The sequence below is a fragment of the Symphalangus syndactylus genome, chromosome 19 (assembly GCF_028878055.3).
Source record: "Symphalangus syndactylus isolate Jambi chromosome 19, NHGRI_mSymSyn1-v2.1_pri, whole genome shotgun sequence".
Lineage (NCBI taxonomy): Eukaryota > Metazoa > Chordata > Mammalia > Primates > Hylobatidae > Symphalangus > Symphalangus syndactylus.
The window spans coordinates 55278468-55306413 of NC_072434.2; the positions used below are offsets into that span (position 1 = coordinate 55278468).

Consider the following 27946-nt stretch of genomic DNA (forward strand, 5'->3'; position numbering starts at 1 on the left):
CACGTGTGGCAAATGACATTCGCAGGGGCAGCACTCCTCCATGGGGAATACCCAGGGACATTGACACTTCTGGGCATCCCGGCTGTGTCTTTCCACCCTTTCTCTCTCCGGAAAACATAATACGAAAACACAAAAGGATGAGAGTAACATTTTCATAGGAATAACCTTGAAACGGATCTTCTATAATATGCCAACCAAGTAAATGTTTGCAAACACAGGAAATTTTATGATTAGTGACTATTGGCTGAAAATAAAAATTCTCACTCAAATACAATAAGTACCAATGTCTTAATGCTTATCTGGTATGGCCAAGGTCATTATTTTAGAAAGTTTGAATACCAGGATTGTCAGCAGTGTTGCCAAAGTCTTTCATGGCTTTACTCTGGAATATGGTGTGCTTGTTATCCCAAGGGTCGCTTTTCTAGAGACAGCTGATTGAATCAAAGAGAGAAATCCATATCCAAATTAATGATTACTACTTCGACCTCTACTGCTGACAGCTACTGATTTATTACATTACCATATACCAAGTAGTATGACATTTTTACAAATATTACTTTATTTAACAATTAAAACAGACACAGGAATCAGCTACTACTAACCCCATTTTACAACTATTATTATCCCAGATAAGTGCAGCTGAGAATTGAGGAACTCAACCAAATTCACACCTTCACAGTGTCAGAACTAAGATTAGAAATAAGCCTACACAACAAATATATGAAAAATGCTCAACATCACTAATCATTAGAGAAATGCAAATCAAAGCCATTCAATAAGATACCATCTCACACCAGTCAGATGGCTATTATTAAAAAGTGCAACAATAACAGATGCTGGCAAGGCTGTGGAGTAAAGGGAACACTTATACACTATTGAGAATATAAGTTAGTTCAGCCACTGAGGAAAGCAGTTGGAGATTTCTCAAGAACTTAAAAGAGACCTACCATTTGGCCCAGCAATCCCATTACTGGGTATATACCCAAAAGAAAATAAATTGTTCTACCAAAAAGACACCTGCACTCATATGTTCATCACTATTATGGTCACAATAGTAAAGACATGGAATCAAACTAGGTGCCCACCAAAGGTGGACTGCATAAAGAAAATAGATGGCAGCTGTACATGGTGACTCACGCCTGTAATCTCAGCACTTTGGGAGGCTGTGGCAGGCAGATTGCTTGAGCTCAGGAGTTTGGGACCAGCCTGGACAACATGGGAAAGCCCCATCTCTACAAAAATACAAAAATTAGGCAGGTGTGGTGGTGTGTGCCTGTAGTCCCAGCTACTTGGGCTCAGTGGCAGGATTGCTTGAGCCTGGGAGGTTGAGAGTGCAATGAGCTGTGTTCAGGTCAGTGCACTCCAGCCTCTCCAAAGTGAGAATCCTGCCTCAAAAAGAAGGAAGGAAGGAAAGAAAGAAAGAAGAAAGAAAGAAGGAAGGAAGGAAGGAAGGAAGGTAGGAAGGGAAAAGAAAAGATGGTACCTGCACAGCAGAAACTACTATGCACATAAAAAGAATGAAATTATGTCCTTTGCAGTCACATGGATGCATCAAGAGACCGTATTTCTAAGCAAATTAACACAGGAACAGAAAACCAAATATCACTTGTTCTCACTTATAAGTGGGAGCTAAACAATGTCCATTTTTTTTTTGTCTTTATGGGAACAATAGACACTGTGGACTACTAGAGGAAGGAGGGTAGGAGGGAAGTGTGGGTTAATAAGCCACTTATCGGGTCCTATGCTCACTCTCTGGATGACAGGATCTCTACCCCAAACCTCAGCATCATGCTATACACCCATGTAACAAACCTACACATGTAATTTCTGTATCTAAAATAAAATACCAGATTATAAAAAAACAAATGAAACTCTAATTTCAAATAATATACTCAATTATTATTCATGTTTTATTCTATATTTATAAACATACAATAATACAGCTAACTGGAACACATACAGAAGAGACTCTGGACTTCTGATTACCCTGTAGATATTCCCTGGAGAACAGCAATGCCTAACAGGACCTCTGACCATGTCTTTTCACCCTAAGTATAAGAAGGCAGACAAGAGCTATGAACGGTTTTGCCTTTAGCATCCTTTGGTAACATCCCCTAAACCATAATCCTCTTTTCCATTCTTCCTTCCTCCCTCCCTCCCTCCTTCCTCCCTTCCCTCTCTCCTTTCTTTCTTCCTTCCTTTCCTCTTTGCTCTGTCACCACTTACCTGTCTTTCTTCACAAGCCCTGGCTGGATTACTGTCTGGGTATCCCTGAATGTAAGAAGTTCCCATCTCTTCAAAAGGTGCTCCTTATATGCCTTTGATGGATGACTGTTCAAGGTGGAATTAGGACCACATTGGCTGAATCACCCTGGACATTAGTGCAGTGGCAGATGTTGCATGCAGCTCTTTCTCTCTGCAGTTTATAAGCAGCTTAGCATCTACTCTAAGAGATTACAATCTCAGTGGGGGATCCAGACATGTGAAAATGGCTCCAACACATGGCAGGGATCAAGATTGGAAGTAGGTACAATACAGAAAGGAATCAAAGAAGAAAGAATGGTCAGAGAAGGTTTCATTCAGCCAGGTTCTGCAGGTTGAGAAGAATTTCAAAAAATGAGAATAGGCTAGAAAAAGCCTAGAGGAGGAAACAGCATGAGCAAAGGAATGGAGGCAAACAAGTAGAAGGTGAAGTCTGGAAAAAATCCATTATCTGGTATGGTAATATCAGGGGCATAGAGGAGTATGTTTTTGGAAGAACATCATAAGATGAATTGGGGAAACATGGAGGAGTGAACTAATTTTGTTTTCCACTGAATGAAACTTCTGATCCACATGAAATTCCAGTACCATGTTTATTGAAAGGCACTAATTTCCTCCTTCACTTCTATCATCATTGTCATTGTTATCATAATCACCAATATTAAACCTTATTCATGTGTAGCCTTTTACTGTTTCTCATTCACGACTTCATTACATCTTTAAAACCTCATCACTGGCCGGGTGCGGTGGCTCACGACTGTAATCCCAGCACTTTGGGAGGCCGAGGCGGGTAGATCATTAGGTCAGGAGATTGAAACCATCCTGGCTAACACGGTGAAACCCCTTATACTAAAAATACAAAAAATTAGCTGGGCGCGGTGGTAAGTGCCTGTAGTCCCAGCTACTTGGGAGGCTGAGGCAAGAGAATGGCATGAACTCGGGAGGTGGAGCTTGCAGTGAGCCTAGATGACGCCACTGCACTCCAGCCTGGGCTACAGAGGAGACTCCGTCTCAAAAAAAAAAAAAAAAAAAAAACAACCTCATCACCGAGTTGATGGCATGGCTTTGGTAGAGAGTAACAAAAACTGCAACTAATGCTGGCTTAAATAGTAAAAGGGATATATTTGTTCAAATTATTGTTAAGGTAATGTTGGCTTTAGGCAATGACTTGGTGATGTGAAAGGGATTTGATTTCTTTCGGTTTCTCTGCGTTGATGTCCTTGGGGTCAGCTTTATCCTAAGGCCTGTTTCCTTTAGGAGACTAAGCTGTTGCTTCCTGGGCTACATGCTATTTACATTCTTCCCCCTTCAAATCTGGCAAAGAGGGCATTTTAATCTCAGTATTTCTGCAGAAGCACTGAGACTCGGTCTAGTTAGACAACGGTAAGTTCTCTACCCACCCTTGAATCAACCACTCTGGCTAAGGAGATGGAATGTGTTGACTGACTTAGCTTGGGTCACATGCTCCAACCCAGAGCTGAGAGTGGAGTCAACCTCTGAGAAATCACATACTTCCCCAGATGGGAATTGAGATTTTTCAGGAAGGAGGAAATGAGGTAGAGATGAGTAGGATGAATGCTTAAGTAAGAGGCAACTGAAGAGTATGCTATGCAAAAATACAGGTACTTTTATTTCCCTTTCACAGCTGAGGAAATGGAGGTTCATAGTACTGTTAGTTCCACAAAGATGGAAATAGTTCCTAAGATCATGTATGTCATGTGAAAATAATGAACTAAATGTATTATCATGGGACTCCAGAAGATAAAGGGATGTTACTATCCCTTTGGATAGACAGGACAGACAGATGTCATGGGCTGTGACCCTGAGCAAGTTATTTAATTCTCCTCCTCCTCTTCCTCCTCCTCCTCCTTCATTTTGCTGGAAAGTAGAGATAATAGTGGCACTTACTTCATGGTGTTATTGAGAGGAATAAATCAGACATTTGCAAATATGAGTGACCAGATGCTTTTTTGTTCATTATAGTTTTAGCCCCCACAGCACCCAAGGAAGATGAAGTTCCTGAGGCTCAGTATGGTTATTGGCCATAGGAAAAAAAAAACAAAAAACCACTATCTTGTGAGTCCAAGCCTTACCCACACTATTTTCACTGTACTGTACACTTAATGAGATCCCTAGCTCTCTGTATGAACGCCTTGCATTTAAAAGGATTCACATTGAGGGAACTACACATGCAAATTATTATTAGCATGAAAACAGGTAATTATTATTTTTTTTACATTTGCATCATCTCAGATGATCTTTGTGTTAAACATTCTTTAGCAAAGAATGACTGAGCTAAAGGGCTTGTGCCTCATTCAGATGATCATTAATTCTAAATAAGAAATTCATTTCCTGTCACTCATGTTGCTTAAACAATGCAAAGGAGAGAGTGGCTACAGAGCAATCTGTAAGGGCTGGGACAGAAGCTGGAAACCACCTAGCCCAACCTTATAATTTACAGATGAGGGAAATGAGGGCCAGAACAAGGAAGGTCACACAATTAATTAGTGGCAGAGGCAGAGCGGGGGCTGGAGCCCATTTTCTTTACTTCTATACCAGAGTCTTGCCATTAAACTGTGAATGTGATCATCTGACTCCTGTTTGGTTAGGAACTCCTTGACTGTTAAAAACATATTGGGGGCAAGGATAGAGAGACATTTAATGTGATAACGGTTCCAAAATGAAAATATATTAAGAATCCTTCACAAATTCCCTTGTGCTATATTAATTTTATCATGATTATTTTTTTTTTTTTTTTTTTTTTTTTTTTTTTTTTTTTTTTTGAGACGGAGTCTTGCTCTGTCACCCAGGCTGGAGTGCAGTGGCGCAATCTCGGCTCACTGCAAGCTCCGCCTCCCGGGTTCACGCCATTCTCCTGCCTCAGCCTCTCCGAGTAGCTGGGACTACAGGCGCCCGCCACCACGCCCGGCTAATTTTTTTGTATTTTTGGTAGAGACGGGGTTTTGCAGTGCACTTGTGGGGGCTGGGGGGAATGGGTATCTGTATGTATTGAATGGTCTCGTTTGAGTTCTGCCCATGTAAAGGTATGAACTAAAAACATTTTACATTAAAACAGCAAATTGCTTATGGTAACCATTGCATAATGAAGGAACACAATGAAGAATTACAGTTCAAATTACTTATCAGGTCTCTTCCATTTTCTAAGTTTTTAAAGTAGAAAATTGCACAGTATAATTACAGTAAGTTAATTTGCATTCATATTACAATTCAATGAGCAATTACATTCTTTTTTATTTTAAAAATATTTTATAAAGTGTGATTTGCATCACTGTGTTTCAAGGGAAGAGTGGTGACTTTTCCCTTGTGAGGTTTTTCTGTGAATTCAATCATGTAGCCCTATACCTTCCGGTAGAGAGTTGTGACCTCTTCATTGGCCCTTGGGACAGAAAGGAAGAGAATCATTTGAAATTTGACTCTGGCTTCACAGCTTGTGGACAAGAATTCTTCCAGGAATCACAGAATATCAAGGTTTGGAAGAAGTTGAAAGGCTTACTCTTTCCCCATTCACTTTCAGCATCTGAAGCTTGCATTGCTCTATCAAATTCCTGCCACGCCATCATCCAACATCTTTTTATTAACTCCTGTGCCAGGAAATTCTTTTCTTTTTTTTTTTTTTTTTTGAGATGGAGTCTCGCTCTGTCGCCCAGGCTGGAGTGCAGTGCTGTGATCTCGGCTCACTGCAAGCTCCGCCTCCTGGGTTCACACCATTCTCCTGCCTCAGCCTCCCAAGTAGCTGGGACTATAGGCAGCACCACCACGTCCGGCTAATTTTTTGCATTTTTTAGTAGAGACAGGGTTTCACCGTGTTAGCCAGGATGGTCTTGATCTTCTGACCTCATGATCCGCCTGCCTCGGCCTCCCAAAGTGCTGGGATTACAGGCGTGAGCCACCGCGCCTGGCCTGTGCCAGGAAATTCTTTACCTTCTGGTAGCATCCACTTCATCACTGGACAATGTCTCCATTTTGTAGAGGGTGCATCCATCTTGGCATAACATTCTCGCATTAATGGAATTTAAAGGGTACTTGTTAGACATTCATTGCTTTGGCAGTGTCATGCACAACCCAGAACATCCTGTTTATATTATGGGTATAACATTTTATTCAGGACTTAAACTATTAGCACAAGTGTCTGGGGTGAGCGATCATAGAATAGTGCCCACAAGGGTTGTAGGGGCTGGTTAGCTGCCCCACTTTCTCTGTGCCTGCTCTTTTGAAAAAATTGAAAATTAAGGCAAAATAGACATAGGGAAACGCGCAGCTCTTAAGAGTAGTTTGATCAGTCATATGATGATGGTCCTATAAGATTCTAATGGAGCTGAAAAATGTCTCTTGTTATAATGTGGTGGTGCAATGCATACTCACGTGTCTGTGGTGATCCTGGTGTAAACAAACTTACTGAGCTAGCTGTCCGTCGTATAAAAGTCTAGCACAGCCGGGCATGGTGGCTCACGCCTGTAATCCCAACACTTTGGGAGGCCAAGGAGGTTGGATCACCTGAGGTCAGGAGTTCGAGACCAGCCTGACTAATATGGTGAAACCCCATCTCTATTAAAACTACAAAAATTAGCCAGCTTTGGTGGCGAGTGCTTGTAGTCCCAGCTACTCAGGAGGCTGAGACAGGAGAATTGCTTGAACCCAGGAGGTGGAGGTTGCAGTAAGCTGCGATCACGCCACTGCACTCCAGCCTGGGCCACAGAGCGAGACTCCATCTCAAAAAAAAAAGAAAAAAAAAAGTCTAGCACATACACTTACGTATAGCACATAATATTTAATGCTGATAATAAATGATTATGTTTCTGGACTATATATTTATTATACTCTGATCATTATTTTAAAGTGTACTCTTTCTAGTTATATAAAAAAGTTACCTTTAAAACAGCCTTAGGCAGGCCCTTCAAGAGGCAAACCTGAAGAAGAAATTGTTATCATAGGAGATAACAGCTCATGCATGTTACTGCCCCCGAAGACCTTCCACTGGGACAAGATGTGGAGGTGGAAGACAGTGATGTGAAGGCTCTTGGGCCCTGTGTAGGCCTAGGCTCATATGTGTGTTTGTGTCTTTATTTTAACAAACAAGTTTAAAAAGTAAAATTTAAAATTTAAAAATAGAAAAAAGCTTATAGACTAAGAAGATAAGGAAAATGTTTGTACAGCTTTACAATGTGTTTATGTTTTAAGCTAAGTGTTATTACAAGAGCCAAAAAGTTAAAAAAAATTCAAAAGTTTATGAAGTAAAAAAGTTATTACAGTAAGCTAAATTAATGTATTATTTAAGAAGTCAAATTTTGACTGAGCACGATGGCTCACGCCTGTAATCCCAGCACCTTGGGAGGCTGAGGCAGTCAGATCACCTGAGGTCAGGAGTTCAAGACCAGCCTGTCCAATGTGGCAAAACCCCATCTCTACTAAAAATACAAAAATTAACCAGGCGTGGTGGCAAGTGCCTGTAGTCCCAGCTATTTGGGAGGCTGAGACAGGAGAATCACTTGAACCTGGGAGACAGATGCCGCAGTGAGCCGAGATCATGCCAGTATGCTCCAGCCTGGGTGACAGAGCGAGACTCTCTCTCAAAAAAAGAAAAAGAAAAAAAGAAAAGAAAAAAAAGAGTCAAGCTTAAAAAATAAATTTAATGTAGCCTGCATGTAAAATGTTTATAAAGTCTACAGTAGTGCACAGTAATATCATAGGCCTTCACATTCACTCACCACTCACTCACTGACTCATCCAAGCAATTTCCAGTCCTAAAAGCTCCATTCATAGTAAGTGCTCTATATAGGTAGAGCGTATTTTATCTTCTGTATTGTATTTTTACTGTACATTTTGTATGTTTAGATACATAAATACTTACCATTTTATTATAATTGCCTACAGTATTCAATACAGTAACATGCGTACAGGTTTGTAGCCTAGAATCAATAAACTATACCATATAGCCTAGGTGCGTAGTAGGCTATATACCATCTGGGTTTGTGTATGTATACTCTGTGATGTTCACACAATGATAAAACTGCCTAATGATGCATTTCTCAGAGCGTATCCCTGTCGTTAAACGGTACAAAACTGTATTTGCCTATATAACCAACACTACATTAAAGATATGTTTATTCCATTATCCCAGAAATTTCCTTCTACCCCTTTCCAAGTAACCTATCTCCACTGAGGCAACTAGTATTCCAACTTTCACTTGTAGATTTATTTTGCCTGTTCTTGATCCTCATGTGGATGGAATCACAATAATACCCTCTTTGGGGTCTGACTTGTCTTCTTTCACTCAAAATGTTTTGAAGATTTGTCCATATTGCTGCATATGTCAGTAGTGTATTTTATTTCTTGCTTAATAATATTCCATTGTATGAATATTGTACAATTTTTGTATCCATTGCGCTGTGTGTAGACATTTGGATTGTTTCCAGTTTTGACCTATTATGAATAAAACGGATATACATTTTCTAGTATATGTGTGTATATATGTTTTATTTCTCTTGGGTAAATACCTAAAAGTGGAATACTTACAAGTACTCCTGAGTAGGTGGATGTTTAACTTTATAAGAAAGTGCCCGGTAATTTTCCAAAAGGTGATACCATTTTGTAGTTGTACTAGCATTGTATAAAAAGCTCCACATCGTCATCAATTATTTAATGTTTCAAATGCTTAAATTTTAGCCATCTTAGTGAGTGTGAGGTGGTGTCTTATTACAGTTTTCTTTGCATATTCCTCTGGATCAGTGATATTGAGCATCTTTTCATGTACCTGCTTACAGTTTTTTTTTTTTTTTTTTTTTTTTTTTTGGTGAACTGTCAAAGTCTTCCGTTCATTCTAATTAGATTGTCTTTTCACTATTAATTGGAGGAATTTCTTTTTTTTTTTGGATTCAAGTCCTTTGTCAGATATATGTATTGTGAATATTTTCCCCAAGTTTGTGGTTTACCATTAACTTTCTTAATGTTTTCTTTGATCATCAAATGTTCTAAATTGTGATAAAGTCCAATTTATCATTTTCTCATGTTCAGTGATTTTTGTCTCCTCTCTAAGAAACCTGTGCATACCTCTAAATCATGAAGACACTTTCCAAGGTTCTCTTCCAGAACTTTTACCATTTTAGCTTTTATATTTTGTTCTATATACATATGAGGAAGAACTTGAGGCTGATTTTTTCCCATATGTTTATGCAGTTGTTTCAGTACCATATTTTAAAGACTTTCCTCAATAAACTGCATTGTCACCTTTCAAAAAAAATCAAGGTTTTGATTACTAGAGCTTTCTAGTAAGTCTTGAAATCAGGTAGGCTAAACCTTCTAACTTTGTTCCTCTTTCCCAGGATTGTTTTGGCAATTCTAAGTCCCTTTGCATTCTCATGTATATTTCTAATTTACTTGTCAGTTTTTTCAAAAAGCGTGCTAGGAATTTTATTGGGATTGTGCTGAATGTATACTTCAGTTTGGGGAGAAGTGACATCTAATCAATAATGTTTTTCAAACCATGAACATTGTATGTCTCTCCATTTATTTGGATCTTCTTTAATTGTTTTCATCAAAGTTTTGTAAATTTTGGTGCAGAAAGCTTGCACAACTTTCGTTCAATGTATTTCTGTGTTATTATAAATGATATTTTAAGTTTTCATTTTCAGCTATCTGATAGCTGTGTAATTTTGGTAAATAATTTAACCTCTCTGAATTTATTTCTAACTTGTAAAATGAAATTTCATGTTTTTCTTAGAACAAAGGCAAGTTCTAAGTGCTTTACTATTAAATTGAGTGATATATTGGAAGTGCATAATATCTGGTATATTAGACAGAAATTTTGGTTGAAAGTGAAAAAGAAATCCAACAACTTGAATTACCTTAAATAATAGAGGGGACATATTGGCTCATATAACAGAAAAATCTGGGGAACAATGGAGGTTGGCTTCTGGCATGGCTAAACCAAAATCCTTTAACAATGTCCTCATAAATCTCAATTTCCCCACCTCTTAGTCCTCTTCTTGTTACCTTAATTTTCAAAAATCTTTTTTCATGGAATGGGTTTCTGTAGCTATAGGCTTAACAACTTTCCCATTTCTAGTCTAGTAACAAAGAGAAAGCATTTTTTTCTAGTTGCTCCATCTTTTGATACACAGTTTACCCATCTAACCATCTCTAAATTCTGGTCAAGAAATGTGTTGCACTGAGTCACCTGCCCAACTCTGGAGCTGGTTCAGGTCTACCAAAATTAAATGGAAAAAAAAATTACCAGGTGGAGGAATGGTTTCCCAGTGAAATCTAGGTGTTGTTTTAGAAGAAGGAGGAATGGCCTCAGAGAGGCAGACAACACATATCTGTCATACTTTTAACCTTTAACATAGAGTCTACAAAATATGTGGCAGCTATATCATATGCTATGCTGATTCTTCTCTTTTTCGGTACTCTGTAAGCATCGGAAATTCAGTCTTTTTTTTTTTTTTTTCAGAGTCTTGCTCTGTTGCCCAGGATGGAGTGCAGTGGTGCAATCTCAGCTCACTGCAACCTCCGCCTCCCAGGTTCAAGCAATTCTCCTGCCTCAGCATCCTGAGTAGCTGGGATTACAGGCGTGCACCATCACACTCGGCTAATTTTTGTATTTTTAGTAGAGACGGGGTTTCACCATGTTGGTCAGGCTGATCTTGAACTCCTGACCTCGTGATCTGCCGGCCTCGGCCTCCCAAAGTGCTGGGATTACAGACGTGAGCCACTGTGCCCGGCCCAGCCATTTTTTATAACTTTTAGTCTACTCCTATTTTCAGGCACTAATATCACCTTAAGCTCCACTTTATGAGTGAAAAAAATTGGGAGTTTGTATTGAAACATAAGAGTCCTTTGACAATCACTTCAGCTCTCCACTTTTGTTTCTACTGTGCATTTAGCTAAAGAGAGCAGATTGGTGGCATAAATACAATTGCCAGTGTTGCTGCTGTCCTCTACCCACTCCTTGGAAAAATGAAAGGAGTGCTATTTATAGCTATTGTAAACCAGAGTCAAGTTTAGTAACGCTGCCACACAACCCTTTGCTGGAATCAAGCAAGGCCGGTATCGTGAAAGAAGAGATGTTCTGTTTTGATGAAGCTGCATAGAAATATTTTTTCATTGCTTTTTTGACCTCAGAAGAGAAACAGCAATTGGACATTTTACTTATGTCCAAGGCATACAAGAGAAATATCTGAAGTGTAGTTAAAACAAGATTCGCAAAGCATTTGTTTTTTGTTGTGTGTGTGTGTGTGTGTAAGTGGATCCTTTTGCTTTCACTCTAAATTTCAAAATTCTGACAGTGACAGATAAGACACTTTGTAATTTGTTCATGCATGCTTCTCTAGAGTCAACTGCAGCCACCCTCAGAGGGGAATCTCTTTTTTGCCTTTTTACATTCTATGTTCTTTTTTTTCTTTTTCTTTTTCTTTTTGTTTTCGTTTTTGGCCTGAAATACCTTTTCTTGCTTCACCTGGTTATCCAATTATCTTTCAGGATGACGTCACTTCCTTCATGAAGTCATCTTCACATGCTACCTTGGGTTAAATGCCACATTTGATGCTCCCTTAGCGTCCTGTACTTGGCATTGTCACAGCGTTCATCTTAATGTAACATGACTGTGCGTTTCCTTCACTTGGCTATGAGTTGTTTCAGGACAAGTTTTGTTTTTTTTTTTTCTTTCTCTGCCAATGCCTAACATTGTGCCTGGTATAGAGTAAACAATCAGTAAACATATTTTTAAAATAAAGGATAGACCTTTCTTATTAAAATATAGAATTTGATTATAAACATGAACTTTAATAAAAGGGAGAGTGAGAGGATTATAAACCTTTGAAATTGTGCGCATTCTATGTTAGCATACTTTGAGCATATTATATCTCTATTAAGCTTCGTAGGAGTGTTCCTATTGTACTTTACTAAAAATTGTATTAACTGTAATCCCAGCACTTTGGGAGGCCTAGGCGGGTGGATCACGAGGTCAGGAGATCGAGACCATCCTGGCTAACGCGGTGAAACCCCGTCTCTACTAAAAATACAAAAAAAATTAACCGGGCGTGGTGGTGAGTGCCTGTGGTCCCAGCTACTTGGGAGCCTGAGGCAGGAGAATGGCGTGAACCTGGGAGGCAGAGCTTGCAGTGAGCAGAAATCATGCCACTGCACTCCAGCCTGGGAAACAGAGTGAGACTCTGTCTCAAAACAAAAAAAATTGTATTAACTTGAGAGCTTTATGTACATAGAAACACTCCTAAATGCCTGGCATGTGCAAGCACTACAAACTATTTAATGAATTGTGGGCTGTGTAATAATTTGTGTTTGAAAAACTCCATTCCACTTACAATATCATCACAAAGGGTAACATATTTAGGAGTAAACTTAACTGTCGTTGTGAAAGCTCTGCATGTTGAAAACTGAAATGTTGATGAAAGAAATTAAAGAAGACACAAATGAATAGAAAGCGATCCCATGCTCATGGAGTAGAATAATTAATGTTGCTAAAGTATCCATACTATCCAAAGCAATTGATAGATTCAATATAATCCCTATAAAATGCTAATTATGTTTTTCGCAGAAATAGAAAAAAAAATCCTAGAATGTATATGGAACCACAAAAGACCTTGAATATCTAAAGCAGTCTTATAAGATAATTACAACCCAGAGGCATCATACTACCTGATTTCAAAGTATATTATAAAGCAATAGTAATCAAAATAGTATGATACTGGAATGAAAACTGACACACAGACCAAAGAAACAGAATAGAGGGCCTAGGAATAAATTCACCCATATACCATCAACTAATCTTTGATAAAGTCACCAAGCATACATAAAGGGGAAAGGATAGTCTTTTCAATAAATGGTGTTGGGAAAACTGCATGTCCACAAGCAAAATAATGAAATTGAATCCTTATATTATACCATATATGAAAATCAACTCAAAATGGATTAAAGATAGATGGAAGACTTGAAATAATAAAAATCCTAAAAGAAAACACAGAGGAAAAGCTCCTTGGCATTGGTCTTCACAATGAATTTTTGGATATGGCACCAAAAGCATAGGCAACAAAAGTGAAAGTAGACAGGTGGGGCTACATCAAACTAAAAACTTTTTCATAGCAAAGGTAAACCATCAAAAAAATGAAAAGGCAACCTACAGAATGGGGGAAAATATTTGCAAGCCATGTATCTGATAAGGGGTTAATACTCAAAATATATGAGGAACTCATTACAACTCGATAGTAGACAACAAACAACCTTGTTTTTAAAATGGGCAAAGGACCCGAATGGACTGTTTTTTGTTAAAGAAGGCATATAAATGGCCAGCAGGCATGTAAAAAGTTGCTCAGTATCATGAATCATCAGGGAAATGCAATGAAAACCACAACGAGAGATCACCTCACACTCCTAGCACTTTGGAAGGTGAGGCAGGAGGATCGCATGAAGCCAAAAGCTGAAAATCAGCGTGAAAAACATAGCGAGAACTTGTCCTTATAAAAATTCTTGAAAATTAGCCTGGCATGGTGGCACTTGCCTATAGTCCTAAGATACTTGGGAGGCTGAAGCAGAAGAGTCCCTTAAATCTAGGACTTTGAGGCTGCACTAAGCAATGATGGTACCACTACACGCCAGAATGGGTGACAGAGTGAGACCCTGTCTCAAAAAACAAAACAAAACAAAACAAAAAAACAAAAATCAAAACAAAAAAAAAACCAGTGTTTTTTTGTAAAAGACAAACGTAAGAAGTGTTGGTGCAAATGAAGAGATAAGGGAACCTTTGTATGCTGTTGGTGGGACTGTAAATTGGTATAGCCATCACGGAACAGAGTATGAAAGTTCTTCAAAAAACTAAAAATAGAACTACCATATGTTCCAGCAATCCCACTTCTGGGTATATAACCGAACGAATTTAAATTAGTATCTCAAGGAGATATCTGCACTACCATGTTCATTCCAGCATTATTCACAATAGCCAAGATACAGAACCGCCCTAATGACTGTCAACAGATGCATGGATAAAGAAAATGTGGTATATATGTCTACAATGGAATATTTAGTCTTAAAATAGAAGGAAATCCTACCATTGGCGACAACGTGAATGAACCTAGGGGACATTTTGTTAAGTGAAATAAGCCAGACATGAAAAGATAAATACTGCATGCTCTCATTTGTACGTGGAATCTAAATCAATCAAACTCATCAAAACGCGAGAATAGAATCATGTTTGTCAAGGGCTAGAGAGTGGGGAAAATGGGGGGATTTTGGTTAAAGGGTAAAAACCTTCACTTATTTGATGAATAAGTTCTGGAGATCTAATGTATAGCATGGTGACTATTGTTAATAATTATGCACTATGTACTTGAAATTTTCTAAGAGAGTAGATCTTTTTTTTTTTTCCTGAGATGGAGTTTCGCTCTTGTTGCCCAGGCTGGAGTACAATGGCGTGATCTCGGCTCACTGCACCCTCCGCCTCCTGGGTTCAGGTGATTCTCCTGCCTTAGCCTCCTGAGTAGCTGGGATTACAGGTGTGCGCCACCACACCCGGCTAAGTTTTGCATTTTTAGTGGAGACAGGGTTTCACCATGTTGGTCAGGCTGGTCTCGAACTCCTGACCTCAGGTGTTCCACCCGTCCCGGCCTCCCAAAGTGCTGAGATTACAGGTGTGAGCCACCATGCCCGGCCCTAAGAGAGTAGATCTTAACTGTTCTTATCACATGCACAAAATTAGTAACTATGTGAAGGTATGGATATGCTAATTAGCTTAATTGTGCTAATTATTTTACAATGTATATGTATATCAAAACATCATCTTGTACATCTTAAATATATACAATATTGAGGCATTATTTGTCAATTATACTTCAATAAGGCTACAGAAAAAGAAAAATGCCCATAGTTTACAGCATAAAATTTTATTACACTCTAGCTAATTGAAACAATTGTAGGAATAAACAGAATTAAATAAAACATAATACACAAAATGGGCTTCTTTGCTTTCCTTTCTTTGGAGGAGTAGTAACAGCTAGTAGGACGTACGATTTCTGACATTTGATTTTGATTTCCATCATAGGTCAACCAGCACTTACATAGGCTGCTCCTTTGAGTATCTTGAAAATCATGTGCATAGTTATAAATTATGTAAAGTTCAATAAGACTCCATTTTTCCCATGTGCAGGCTGCTCATGCCTGTGTCTTTTATTGGGTTGACTCCAAGATTCTCAAAGGTAGAATATATTTCTGATTTATCATCATTATTCCCAATGCCTACCACAGTGCCTGATATACAGAATGGACTCCGTAAATGCCTGTCAAGTTAAAATGAACTATTTTAGAATTATTCCGGGAAGGGAATCAATGTTTACTGGGTGACTGATTTATTCAGTGCCAGGCACGTCCAATATATTATCTAATTTAAGGCTCACTGCGATCTCAAGAAGCAAGTGTTATCCACCACCATTGTAGGGTTGAGAATTTTGACATAGACAGAAGTAACTTGTTAAAGATGAATGAAGCTCATTAAATTCCAAACTCTATACTCTATCCAGTACAATAAGAGTGCCTTCCCCAATGGGCTGCTGTGAAGGTCAAATGAGTTAATATAAGGAAAGTAGCAGAACTGTGTCTGAAACATAATAAACAATATATACATCTCTGCTGTTCTTATTTTACTGTTTCTCGGGGTAGATGATAAAGAAATGTTCACTGAGATTTTTTTCTTATGCCACATTTAGTACAAATGACATTGTTATTTTAAAAAGAATAAAAGAAAAAAAAAACCCTAATTCTTAGGTGACTTATTTCATGACGTGTTTAGTATAACAACTTAAAATGTTCCTTTAAGATTTGGTTTAGTTTAACTTGAAAGATCATTGGTGGGTAGTTTGTGTGCAGTTAGCATCTACATTGTTATGCCTGGATTTGAGAAAAGCTTTGCTTGTTACCCCTGTTGAATTTCAGGGAAATTTGCCCAGTTTCCATCGTGGACTTGATTCAACACTGAGCAGAGATAGAGTCTTGTATTTCCATTACTTGGCCAATTCAGTGTCATTAATTCCCTTCAAAGTCTGTAATCGCAATGTCAATAGAAAGCCGAACAAAGTGAAAGGTGGGTGAAGGCGGCAGGTTTTAGAAGTAGGGCCTTAAGATGCATGTAGATGGCCTTCGTGTTCTAAGGCTATCCTCAAAGCATTGAGAAACTTCAACGTTTTTGGCAGTCAATGAGAATTTAAAACTGTGCATGCGTCATAACAGTTTTTTACCCTCCCTTCCCCTGTTTCGACCATGTCTTCTCAGATTTGTCCCTCTTTTCTCAGTATTGAGTTTAGACTCTTGAGATGTGTCTTTATAGATGAAGAAACTGAAGTTAATCTTAATTGAGTTGCCTGGTAAGCCTGAACTTCCTACACAGTGTAGAAGCATATCTGGTGTCAACTGTCCCCACTTTCTAGAACTTCGGAAAACTTGGAGAGACTTAGGCTAGTTTCTCTGCTCCCCACCCTTAGATTATCTGTCACACCCAGAAGTAGGTAGAAACCGAGTGGTATCAAGTGTAGGACCTCCCTCCCACCTTTTTGGGAGTTTCATCTGATCAACTTTTCTTCCAAGATTGCATCCTGCTATGACCTCACAAATTTTTCTTGTCTCTATGTAAAGTGCTATCTTTTCAGGTGATGCATGACAGCCTCCGTTTGCTCAGGCCTCCATTTGTACGGAAGCTGTTATTATGGAATAAGTTTAATGGGTCGTGAATTTTGTGGAGAAAGGGAGGGTCTCTTGATGACTTTGTATGTACCAGCCCTGGACCTACTGGCTCCACAAGGAGTGCATTAGGCTAAATATTTTTAGCTCATTGACTCTGGAGGTAACAACCCTAAATGCTTCATTAAATTTTCATGGGTGAGTGTCAGAAGCTACGAGGAAAAAAAAAAAAAAAAAACCCAAAACAGAAAAGCACAAATCCATCACATTAGCTTTGTTATTACACAGCTGGAAGACAGGAGTGTAGCCCCAAAAAGAGTAACGGTAAACTTTTTAAGGAAGGGTTGTCTGCCTCTTGCTTTCCTTTTCTGCACCTGGGTCCAGCAGGGTGGTTTGTGTGCTGTGCGAATCTACATATTATGCACTTGATTTGATTCACCAGGCTCCTGTCTTCTGCATTCAGGCCTCTGGAGACAGGTATGCCACACAACAGGAATTTCCTGGAGTTGAATCTAGTCTCAGGGTGGAAGAATTTTCAGAATGACCCAATATTTTCTGCGACTTGGTGTTTCCAGGGTCTTTGTAAGCTAGGACCCTAAGCAAGGAGCAACTGACTGTGTACTCGCTGGAGCCGCCTCCCGCACAGCTTCGGATCGGAGGACTGTTTCCTCCCAGTCATTCTAAGAGCCGAGTAGGGGAGTCGGGGTGGGGGGGTAAGCCGGAGTTAACCGTGGTCCGCATGCTCTCAGGGGCACGGGTCTCTCCCGAGGACTGACGGAAACGTGACACATGCCAGCCTTCTCCCTCCCAACTTGCCGAACTTTGCCTGCGAAACCTTAGTCAAAATAGGAGCCGCTGAGCCTGCACTGGCGGCCGGGAGCGAGCTCCCCCTCCTGCCAAGGGGCGTGGGGGCAACATGCCCTCGCGGAGACTCCCCTCGTGGTTTCGCCCTTCCTGGCACTCCATATATTTGGGTATGCATATGTTTTCGAGGCTTGGATAAAAGGGTAGATACTAGAGAAAAATGAGAGAGACCAGGCGGAGCTGCGGCCAGTGGTGGTGATGGGGGAGAAAACACTGGATACTTTGTGACAACCCCCCTCCCTTACCCTCTCCACGCTGGCGCGGCTGGGGCGGGGACCCCTCGCTCTCGGCTCGTCTCTCCCCCTTCCACGCCGGGATGGAGAGAGAGCACAGGGGCTCCAGAGGCGCGACTGCAAGCCGCGGCGCCCCCGCTCGCTCGCTCGCTCGTTCTTCCACCTCCTCGTCGCCACCGCGACTCGGCTAAGCTCTCGGAGCGCGCTCGGGCTGCGCAGAGAGCGCCCCGGAGGGAGCCGCGAGGCCGGGGCGAGGGGTGCACGGCCCGGCGGCGGCGGCCGGGGAGCTAGCAGGTGAGCAGCCCCGCGGGGCGCCGGGCGGGCGCGGGGGGCGGCGGGGCGGGGGCCGCGGGAGGAGGCGGGTCCGCGCGGGTGGCGGTCTCCTCCCCCTACTCTGACGCGGGGCTGGTGGCTCCCGGGGAGTATGGACCCAGCTCGGCGCTCGCCCGGGCTTCCCCGGGCTACAGAGCGCGCCTGAGTGCCGCCGCCCGCCGGGCATGGGGAGCCGCTTCCTGGGCGGCTGCGGCAGCGGAGGAGGATGCTCTGGGCTAGGCGAGGTGAGGCGCGGCGGGGGCGCGCGGCAACCCTTGAGTTCAGCGCGGCAGGTGCCCCGCGAGGACACGGCGCCGGGGAGCCAGGAGGCTTCGCTGGGGCCCCCGGGCGCGGAGGAGAGGGCTCCTGGGACGCGCCACTCAGCAGTTTGGCTAGGGGTGCTGCGAGGATGGCGACTGCAGCAGTTTTTCGCCTTCTCCCTCCACTTGCTGGGAGGAAAGGGGCGACTTCTCTTTCTCTCTCCTGCCCCCCATCCCCCCGCCCCTGTCTCCCTACTTCTGACCACGCGCGATCCTGTCTGCAGACTTGTCCACCCCTGACAAGCGTCTCTCTCCAAGACCCCCTGCGCCCTCTTTCCTCCTGCGGTCCTGGCTATATCCGTCCTCGAGCCTGCCTTCTCCCGCTGTCCTGTGCTCCCGAAACTCCCTTCCTCACTCCGTCGCTGGTGGCCAGACTCTTTTCCTCATTCGGCCGAACCCCGTTCTCACTTCCCTACTCCTCCGTAGCGCTGAGATTCGGCTTCGACCTCTCGAAAAACCGACTCTATCCCAGTAATCCCAGCCCTTTCGCGGGCACCGTGAGAACTGGACCCCGCGTTCCTCGGACCCCGGCCTTTCTTCGGATCCTCTGTGGACTCTGTTCTCTGCCGCTCGTCCCCCTCCATCCACTCCCCATCACCCCCTCCCCCCACGCCCAGCTAGTCCCCTCCCCAGCCCGCCCCTCTTCCTTCTCTCTGCTCCAGACTCGACGCTCTGACTTGGTTGCAGAGAGCTCAGTTTTTTTTCCTACCAGGGAAACTTTAAATCTCTGTGGTTCGGCTCATAAAGCAGGCACACAAGAGGGTGTCAACCGCCGAGAGAACCCAGAGGCAGGGAGTCCGAGATGGGGGGAGGTCGTGTCGCGGCGTCTGAAAGGGGCCACTGGGTGAGTGTACAAAGTAAATTTCAAAACCAGGGTGGCTGCTGCAGCCAGGACCCTGCCTCCGCTGGCTGCGTCCCGAGGAGTATTATTGTGACCCCTGGTGGGAGGGCGCATCTTTTCTCTGCACTTTTTAAGGCGCCTTTTTTTTCTTTGTTTTTGTTTTTTGGTGGTGCTGGTGGGCCTGATGGGGGGCAGTGGGCACAAGGGAACGCTGCCTGGAGAGGCGGACGCCACTTGGCTGCTCCCAGACCCGCCAGACTGTGTACGTTTCACTCCGTGTGAACTACCTCCAACCCCCAACTGCATCGCACAAATCCTCATTGTTGGGGGTCTGCTGGGGCACTTCCGCTTAGGCTGGGAGAGTCTGAAGGAATGGCGTGGGGGTGGGGAGGCCTGGGGCGCTTGGCGACCGCTCCGCTCTCGGCGGCGGGCGGAGTGGAGAGCGCCGCGGCGCGGGCATCTGTGCGCTCCGATGTGTGTGTGTCGCCGAGTCTGGGGTGCGCGCCCGCGTGGGTCGGTGTCTGCGTGTGCGTTTGGATGTCGGCGCACGCCTGTGTTTAGCTCCATTAGAAAGAGGGGCGAGTGTAGGGCTTGCGGTAGCGACAGCGCCTTTCTCCGCCTGGGAGCTGGACGGGGGCGAGCCCTCCTGCGAGCTGGATGCTCCAGTGCAGCTCCTAGCCAGCCGGCAGGGACCGGGGCGAGAATCCGCGCCGTCGTTTCTTCCTCCTTCCTGCTCCCCTCCTGCTGGCCAGTTAAATACACTTTAACAGTGTTGATAGTTTTGAATAAAGGCTGTGTGTGGGTTCCACTACACTTTACAACACTTAACGTTTTCAAGTAATCATATAAATTAAATTAACGGTGGCTTACGTTCAGAACCGCCTAATTATCCAGTTCACGTTGGTACATTTATGGGCCAATTATAGGTCTTTGGGAAATCCATAAAATTACAAACCATCCCCACCCCTTGAATTAGCACCCATTGTTTTTGTGATCTCCGTGCTGAGTGATTCTGGATGGCACCGGAACTGCGCAGGCACGAAGATAGATGGGGGTTCGGAGATGTCAGAAGAAGTAGGCCCCCCTCCCCCGCCACCCCCCATCTCTTTCACTCTCTATCCTGACAAGGCTTGGTGACAATTCTGGGAACTGAAAGTGATCAAAGATTTTCTTGATTTCCTATTGAGAAGGGCGACCTAATCAAAGCTGTATAAAAGTCAACTTCTAAGCAATCAGAAATTGTCTGCTGGTGTCCTTGATTGAAACCCCAGCATTCAAATGGAGTATTGAAGAACTCGCAGAAATGTCTTTTGAAGCGCTATTGTTCTTTTCCATACATAGAGGCACTCTTAAAGGTTTAGGAAGTTCAAAATGCAGTGGTTTGAAAGGACTGACTTTGTAACTATTTGGCAACGCTGGGAGGATCCGCAGGGATGAGAAAAGAGGCCGAGGTGGGAAGTGCAAATATGTTGTGACCATCTTCTTGGGAACGGTGCTGCTATCAAGTAGGAATTCAGTTCTACACATCGAGTTGGCAATTAAATCTCTTCCTAAAGCAGCTTTAGAAGATGATTTTCAGTAGTTTTTATTTTTTAATGGTTTGCTTAAGGTCTGAATAGGCATATCTGAAACATTTAATCATGTTCGTTGTATTCAACGATAAAATCTGAATAAAAATTACTTATTGTTGATGAAGCTCATCTCACAAGCTGTTTCACAGTATGTTTCATTTGCAAGACACACCATTGTGTGAGGCTGCCGGGAAGAGATTGTATCACTTATTGTTCATTTTCTCTTCCCAACCCAGAGAGGAATATTCTTCTTCATTCCCCTTTGCCCTCCAAAGTAATTTTTCTTAAATGGGTGAGTGTTTGGCTTGGTACCTGATAGTACCCATCTAAAAAAAATTGCATTTGGTAGATTTAGGATGCTTAGAGCCACCCTGCAGGCAGATGAAGAATCTAATGGAGGCAGCATTTCAATTTGATAATTCACTCAAGTCAAACATTTTGTTTTTGCTGGGATTTAATCCTTCTCTCAAACTAATAAAGCAAACAAAGCAAGAAAATCACAGTTTATGTCTTTTAGATGGCACTTTAAAAATAGCATAAATTGAAGGGTATTGTCAGGAACTTTAAATGTTATTTAGGACTTATTGAGACAAAGAATACTCGTGGTTGAGTTAAGCAGTTGAGGATGAATCGCTTAACCTCCCAGAACCTTGCTTTCATCATCTGCAAAACGGACAATATTACCTACCTTGTGGATCTTGGAGCAATTTTATGGAGAAAATCATATGATTGGGTGCTTTGGCACATAGCAGGATTTCAAGAGAATGATAACTCTTAGTAATAGACAGCATGGAATTCTGTTCAAGAAAGTGGATGGCATTTGGAATTGGAAGACCAGGATTGAATCCAGCTACTTCTGACTTTGCGATGTTTGGCAAGTCACCTTCCATGTTAATTAAAAAGAATAATTAACCTTTATGGAGTACTACTAAGAGTCAGGAATGCTTCTAAGCACTTTACACATATTAACTTATTTAATCTTCAGATAACCCTAGGATGTGGATACTCGTATTCTCATTTATATTAGCTAGATAAGGAAACTGGGGCACAGGAAGATTTGGTAACTGGCCTGAGATTACATAGCAAGTAAGGGATGGAACGAGGATTTAAACCCAGCCATTCTTGTTCCCGGGTCTGTCCTAACCACTGTTATGCTGCCTCTGAGTGAGGAAGTGATCCCAGCTAGCTCCCAGGGTGTAAAATTTAATGGAGAATAATGAAATAGTAAGACTTCTATAGGAGCAAGCTACATATTTTCCCATTTTTGGATGCTGGCAAAACCAAATGGGTGTTACCTTATCATCAACAGGGAATGGGGCAATGATAGGCACTTTGAACACTTGTGACTCTGTGGCAGTTTCTCTCAGGCATTGGTTAGTATTGGTTCACATTTATTTACTCTGTGAAAATGTTTATTAATTAGGTAACAATTAGTAATCAATTAGTAAATAATTGTTTAGGCAATTAGTAATGCAGAAACAGCATTACTGCTTTTCTCAGTTACTAGCTGTGGTAAGCAGAGATTCTCAAACTAAAAGGTGGTATAGCAGGTGGTAAGGAGTCTGGACTTGGTTTCTGGACTGCCTGGCTTCAGATCTCAGCTCTACCAGCTCTGTAAGCTGTGTGACCTTGGCCAGCTAATCTTACTTCTCTGTGCTTTATAGTTTTCTTTATAATGAAATAACAATACTTACCTCATAAAATTATGAAGATTACAGGAACTAACACGAAGTGCTTAGAATAATACCTCGCATGTAAAGTTACTTAGCTATTAGTGTTATCTTTCAAATGAGATCAAAACCCATCCCCTAGATAATGAAAAAGTTTTCGATCATTGATATTCTGAGAGTTATGTATCCCAATAGTATCTGGTCTATCTTTAGGAAGAGATACATTTTAGGATTTTAGGCAAAGTTTTTTTTTTTTAATTGGAAATATTTCCTTACACATTTTGGCTCTTTGTGAAGAGGAGTTGTGGAAGTACACATCATGTTAAAATTTCCATGCCATTTTAGTTTTCCGCAGTTGTTCTGAGGAAAGTAAAATGACTTTGATTGAATTCTAGAGGTGTGTTTGTCAACCATCCTAATTTACAGATTGAAAGAACATTAGGCTTGCAGAGATACGTAACTTTACAGCCCAGAGGCACCATCGCAACTCAGGATTCTTGGACTCCTTGTCCGGTGCTCCTTTCACTAGACCAGATTGTCTCCTATACCAGGATAGAGACGTGGCTTGAAAATATAAATAAAACTTGGCAGAGAAGGTGTTGTCAGGCTAAGAGCATGAGCCAGCTAGACATTCTGTACTGAAAAAAGCATGTCAGTAGGAAAAGAAAACCCCTCCTCTGGTATGTACATTTATATCCATGAAAACTCACACTGAACTGAATCTGTGAAATGCATATCAGGTTATAAATTCATGTAAAAAAATGAAAACAACTCATTAATCAAATAAATCACCTGGATATTTCCCTCTGATTGGAGAGCAAATGTTCAGGTTTCTTCTTCTTTGACATGTTCTTTTTATTTTTCTTCCATTTAGTTTTGAGATGTGGGAAGGTTTTGGTTCAGGAATCATAAAACTCCTCTGGCATCTATTTTATGAAATATGTAGCATATTCTATTGGAAAGAAATTGCAAGCTTGCTTTTATTATTATTATTTTATTTTATTTGAAACTGACATATAACCAATCTGCAATGCCAGTGGGGGAGTCTCATAAACAGAAAGGAAAATAGAAATAAAATTCTGCGGAATAGAAGAGATGACAGCTAAAATGATGAAAATGTTGTGGTGGTGAAGGCGGGCTGTTTAACTTATGGTATAAAAATAAGGGGATGGGTCCTCCCAAATAATTGTAAGTAGTTCAGCATGAGCCCAAATCGGCCATCTTGACCACCTATAGTGAGTCTTGCAAATTACCAACCCCATGCATCTGCTCCGAGCTTCACATTGATTTACGATTTTCTTTGTTGGTCAGTCTCTGCATCTCTTGAATGGACTCATGATCTGTTTATTTGGTATCCATCAGTTCAGGCATCTCTTTCTTTGCTCTTTCTCTGTCTCTGTCTTTCCTCATTTCTATCTGTCTTTGTCACATTCGGTCTTTATGTCTCTTTGTTTTTATTCTTGTTAGTGTTGCAACTGAAAATAATTGAAAAGCTGTGACTATGCATTGAGAGAATCTGGGAAATTGAGGAAGAAAATTCTGGTCATGCACATAAATATCACTTCTATGTCCATTCAACAAATATTTACCGAGCACCTACTTTGTGCTTGCCTCTGGCTCTGTGCTAGGCATTGTGAAGAGTACCAAGATGCAGTTGCACAGTTTGCCATCTAGGGACCTGGTTTCATGCATAAATAACTGTTACAGCAGGAGATGCGCTATGGAAAATATCTATACAGCTATGGAACCTTCTGGAAGTGGTAATTTACTCTACCTGGAGAAAGGAAAGGTTGGAGAAGGCTTCATTTCAGCTAGAACTTGAAGGTTGACCAGGAGTTTCTCAAGGCTTAAAGGCAGTTCAGACTGATAGGACTTCATGGACAAAGTCATGCAAGCATGAAGGATGGTTATTGACTTAGGGATGGGCATAATTGGGTACAGTGGTAATGTAGAACATGCATCAAAATGGGTTTTTTTAATAGAGCATTTTCCAAACTGTGTCCCAGGAAACACTAATGTCCCCTAAGATCATTATGAATATTTCAAAAGGAAGAGGGCTCAGAGGGAAAAATAAGTTCCATGTTCAAAAATGTTTGGAAAGTATTGAATTATATATCCTGTTCTTAGTAAGATGTGGTATTTACTGATATGTTAAAGGTTCAGAGATTTTCTGAACTAAAATCATTTAACTCATGAAGAATTTTAAAAATTCATTTGCCATAGAACCTTTGATTTCAAGTAGCATCTCAGTGTCTTATGAAATAGATTGGGAAAAATGTAGAGAATCACTTAAGCCTTTTAAGAGTAGTTTTCATTCTATCATGAAAATAATATGTGTGTGATTTGAAATGTAGGACAGAATATTTAACCCATTTATGCCTAGTGTTCCTTATTGGAATGCTAAGCTTGTGGGCGTTATTTATATCCTACTGCTCAAGGTCATCGCCAAAGTCTCATTTTTCACAAAAAACAATTTGCAACCTCTGGCATAAATGGGTTAAGACACACAAAAAGTATAAATAACAATATAATAAAAAGTTTTGTACCTACCACTCAGCTAATGAAATAAAGCCAGACAAATACAGTTGAAACCTCCTAGTAAACTTTCTCTGATCATATGTCCCCTTCTCTTGGCAGACATAGTCACTATCCTAAATTTGATAATTCTTTTGAATATATTTTTCCAGAACAAACCTAAACAATTCGGTTGAATTCTCATTCACTTTCTAGCTCATTACTATATATATAATAAAAAGAAATGGTATTTTGTCAATAATTTTCCTGAAATAAAGGACATTTGTAAACTGTCTAGCTAGTTACTACATAGATAATAAGAAAGAAATAGTATTTTGACTAATAATTATACTGGAATAAAGGACATTTATGAACTACTTAGGGAAAGGAAATATGGCTGCCCCTTTTAACTCTGGTGTTTGGAATGTAGTAGATGCTCAATAAGTTTCTGCTTAATTGAATTGAATTAAATGTGTTCAGTCTCCTGTGGTTCATTAAGTTAATTTGGGTAAAAAGATTAGGGTAAATTAATTGTTTTCCATAGACAATTTTGAAATTCTTTGTGATCAGTGAACTTGAAAATCATTTTCTATTGCGATTCTTTATTTTGTAATCTAGATTTGGGAGTGAATTATAATAATTATCTGTTGAAAGTCACTTCTATGTTTTATTGACATCTCTTAAAATCATTAACAATAACTACTTATCCAAATCTGTCCTATTAAAACAGTTGATTCACTAGAGCTATCTACTTCCATTATAGGAAAAATTATAAATATAACTGCTTTCACCCAAAGAGGAAATTTTAAAATTGCAATGCTATATAATTACTCAGTACCCTGACATGAAATGCATTGAAAGTTTATGAGGTTCCATTCCTTGGGGTCCCCAAGAAATAACTTACTATCAGTAACAGAGTATTGTTATTAGATACTATCATGCCAACAGAAGCATCTCTTTTGATATATTCAAGGGACATCTTGAAAAAGTTTACATCACCTTAAACATAAGTCATATGTGGGTGAAATTTTCTTATTGTCTCAGACTATATTCATATATTATGGTATATATGTCAACATGTAGAGTGAATGGCAGAATATTGGTGAAGAATGCATGGTAGAATGAATGAGAGGGGAAAGGAAATGGAAGACTCACAGGCTCACCAGGGGAGGCTTTTGGTATAAAATCATGGCTGTGTGGGAGACAGTAGATTACCTTCTGTCGTGGGGTTAGAAGTTGATCTACCGTAGGGTTTTCTATCCTTGCTTTCACTGATATATATTTCTCCTGGTAGTTTTTGGAGTAGCAGTTAAATCCCAGTAGTTGGCAGAACAAGAATGAACTTTGTGGTGTGAATGATCGTAAACATAGAAAAACGCTGCACAGAGGGTAAGGAAGAGATGCTGTACAATCCCATTCCCTGGTGATGGTGTAGCAGTGCCTATAATGATGGCATGTGGTGGTGCTTGTCTTGAATTGCAGGCCATGTTATTATGAGCAGTATTATATGTCTACTCACGAAAGTTCTAGTTATAAGCCACATCCATTCAAATATACTCAGGTTAAACCAGTAGTGCTAGTAATCTAATTGTGGGCAAAGTCAAAGATGGGCCAACCATATGCTGAATCTGAGCTATGGCATGTATTGTCAGAATATAGTTCCAATAAATGCAAAAAGGTTATTTATGCCTTTGGGAAGCTGAATAGATTTATAGACCACATAGAAGTTGGATTTTTGCCAACCTTCTGCTATCTAACTTCTTAATTTTAATGTAGTTGAATTCGTCAATCTTTTATGGTTAGCACTTTTTATGTCTTGTTTCAGAAAGCCTTTTTTTTTCCCACTCTGATGTCGTGAAGATATTCTCCTTTGTTATCTTCTAAAAGCTTTATTGTTTTGATGGCCTTTCGAATTTAGGTTCTCTAATCCATGTGGAGTGTGTGCATGTATGTTTATGTGTGTGTGTGTGTGTGTGTGTGTTGTGTGAGGTAGGCATTTATTCTAATTTTCTTCTGGAAAAATGATTTTCCTGGAACTTAGAGTCAATTTCTAAGCATATGTTTTAGCCACTCTTTTGCCCTAACCAAACTTTATTATAGCTTTTTAATGGACCTTGGTATTGGCCAGGACACATCCCTAAAAGTGTCCTTCTGCAAAAATGTCTCAAGACTGTCTTGGCTTTTCTTGGGCCATTTTCTTCCATATACATTTTATAATCATCTTTCAAGGTTTCACAAGAATACTGTTGAGATTTGATTTGAGTTTTATCGAATTTATAGACTGATTAAAAGATAATGCCATCATTAGGACATTGAGCCTGAGTCTTTCTACCCATAAATATAGTAACTCTTTCCATTTATTTAGTTCTTATTTAATGTCTTTCAATACAGTTTATAATTTTCTCCAAAGGGCATGCACTCTTTTTAGGTTGAGTTTTATGTGGTTTATATTTTTGTAATTGCCATTGTAAATGTTATCTTTAAAATTATATTTTCTAGCTATATATTAATTTTCATCATATGCTACCTGTATTTCTTATTCTAAATGGCAAATAGTCAGGAGTGGAGGAAAATCATGGGTGTTTTTGAATGCTTACTATTAAATAAATTCAGGCATCCATGGGAGATATGGCTGGTTCCATGCCAGACCACTGCAATAAAGAGA

At 40.7% G+C, this 27946-nt stretch overlaps 1 protein-coding gene across 6 annotated transcripts in view; it reads left to right on the forward strand.

The window, feature by feature from the left end:
- DAB1 (DAB adaptor protein 1) overlaps window positions 1–27946 on the forward strand; it is a 1047542-nt gene that overhangs the window by 593872 nt on the left and 425724 nt on the right. Inside the window, exon 1 of one of the 6 annotated variants that reach the window (XM_063613882.1) lies at window positions 18378–18610. The exons of the other annotated variants lie outside the window; for them this stretch is intronic. The gene's annotated coding sequence lies outside the window, so the exon portion shown is untranslated. Of the gene's footprint in view, window positions 1–18377; window positions 18611–27946 lie in introns of those variants that run through there. 6 annotated transcript variants of the gene reach the window in all.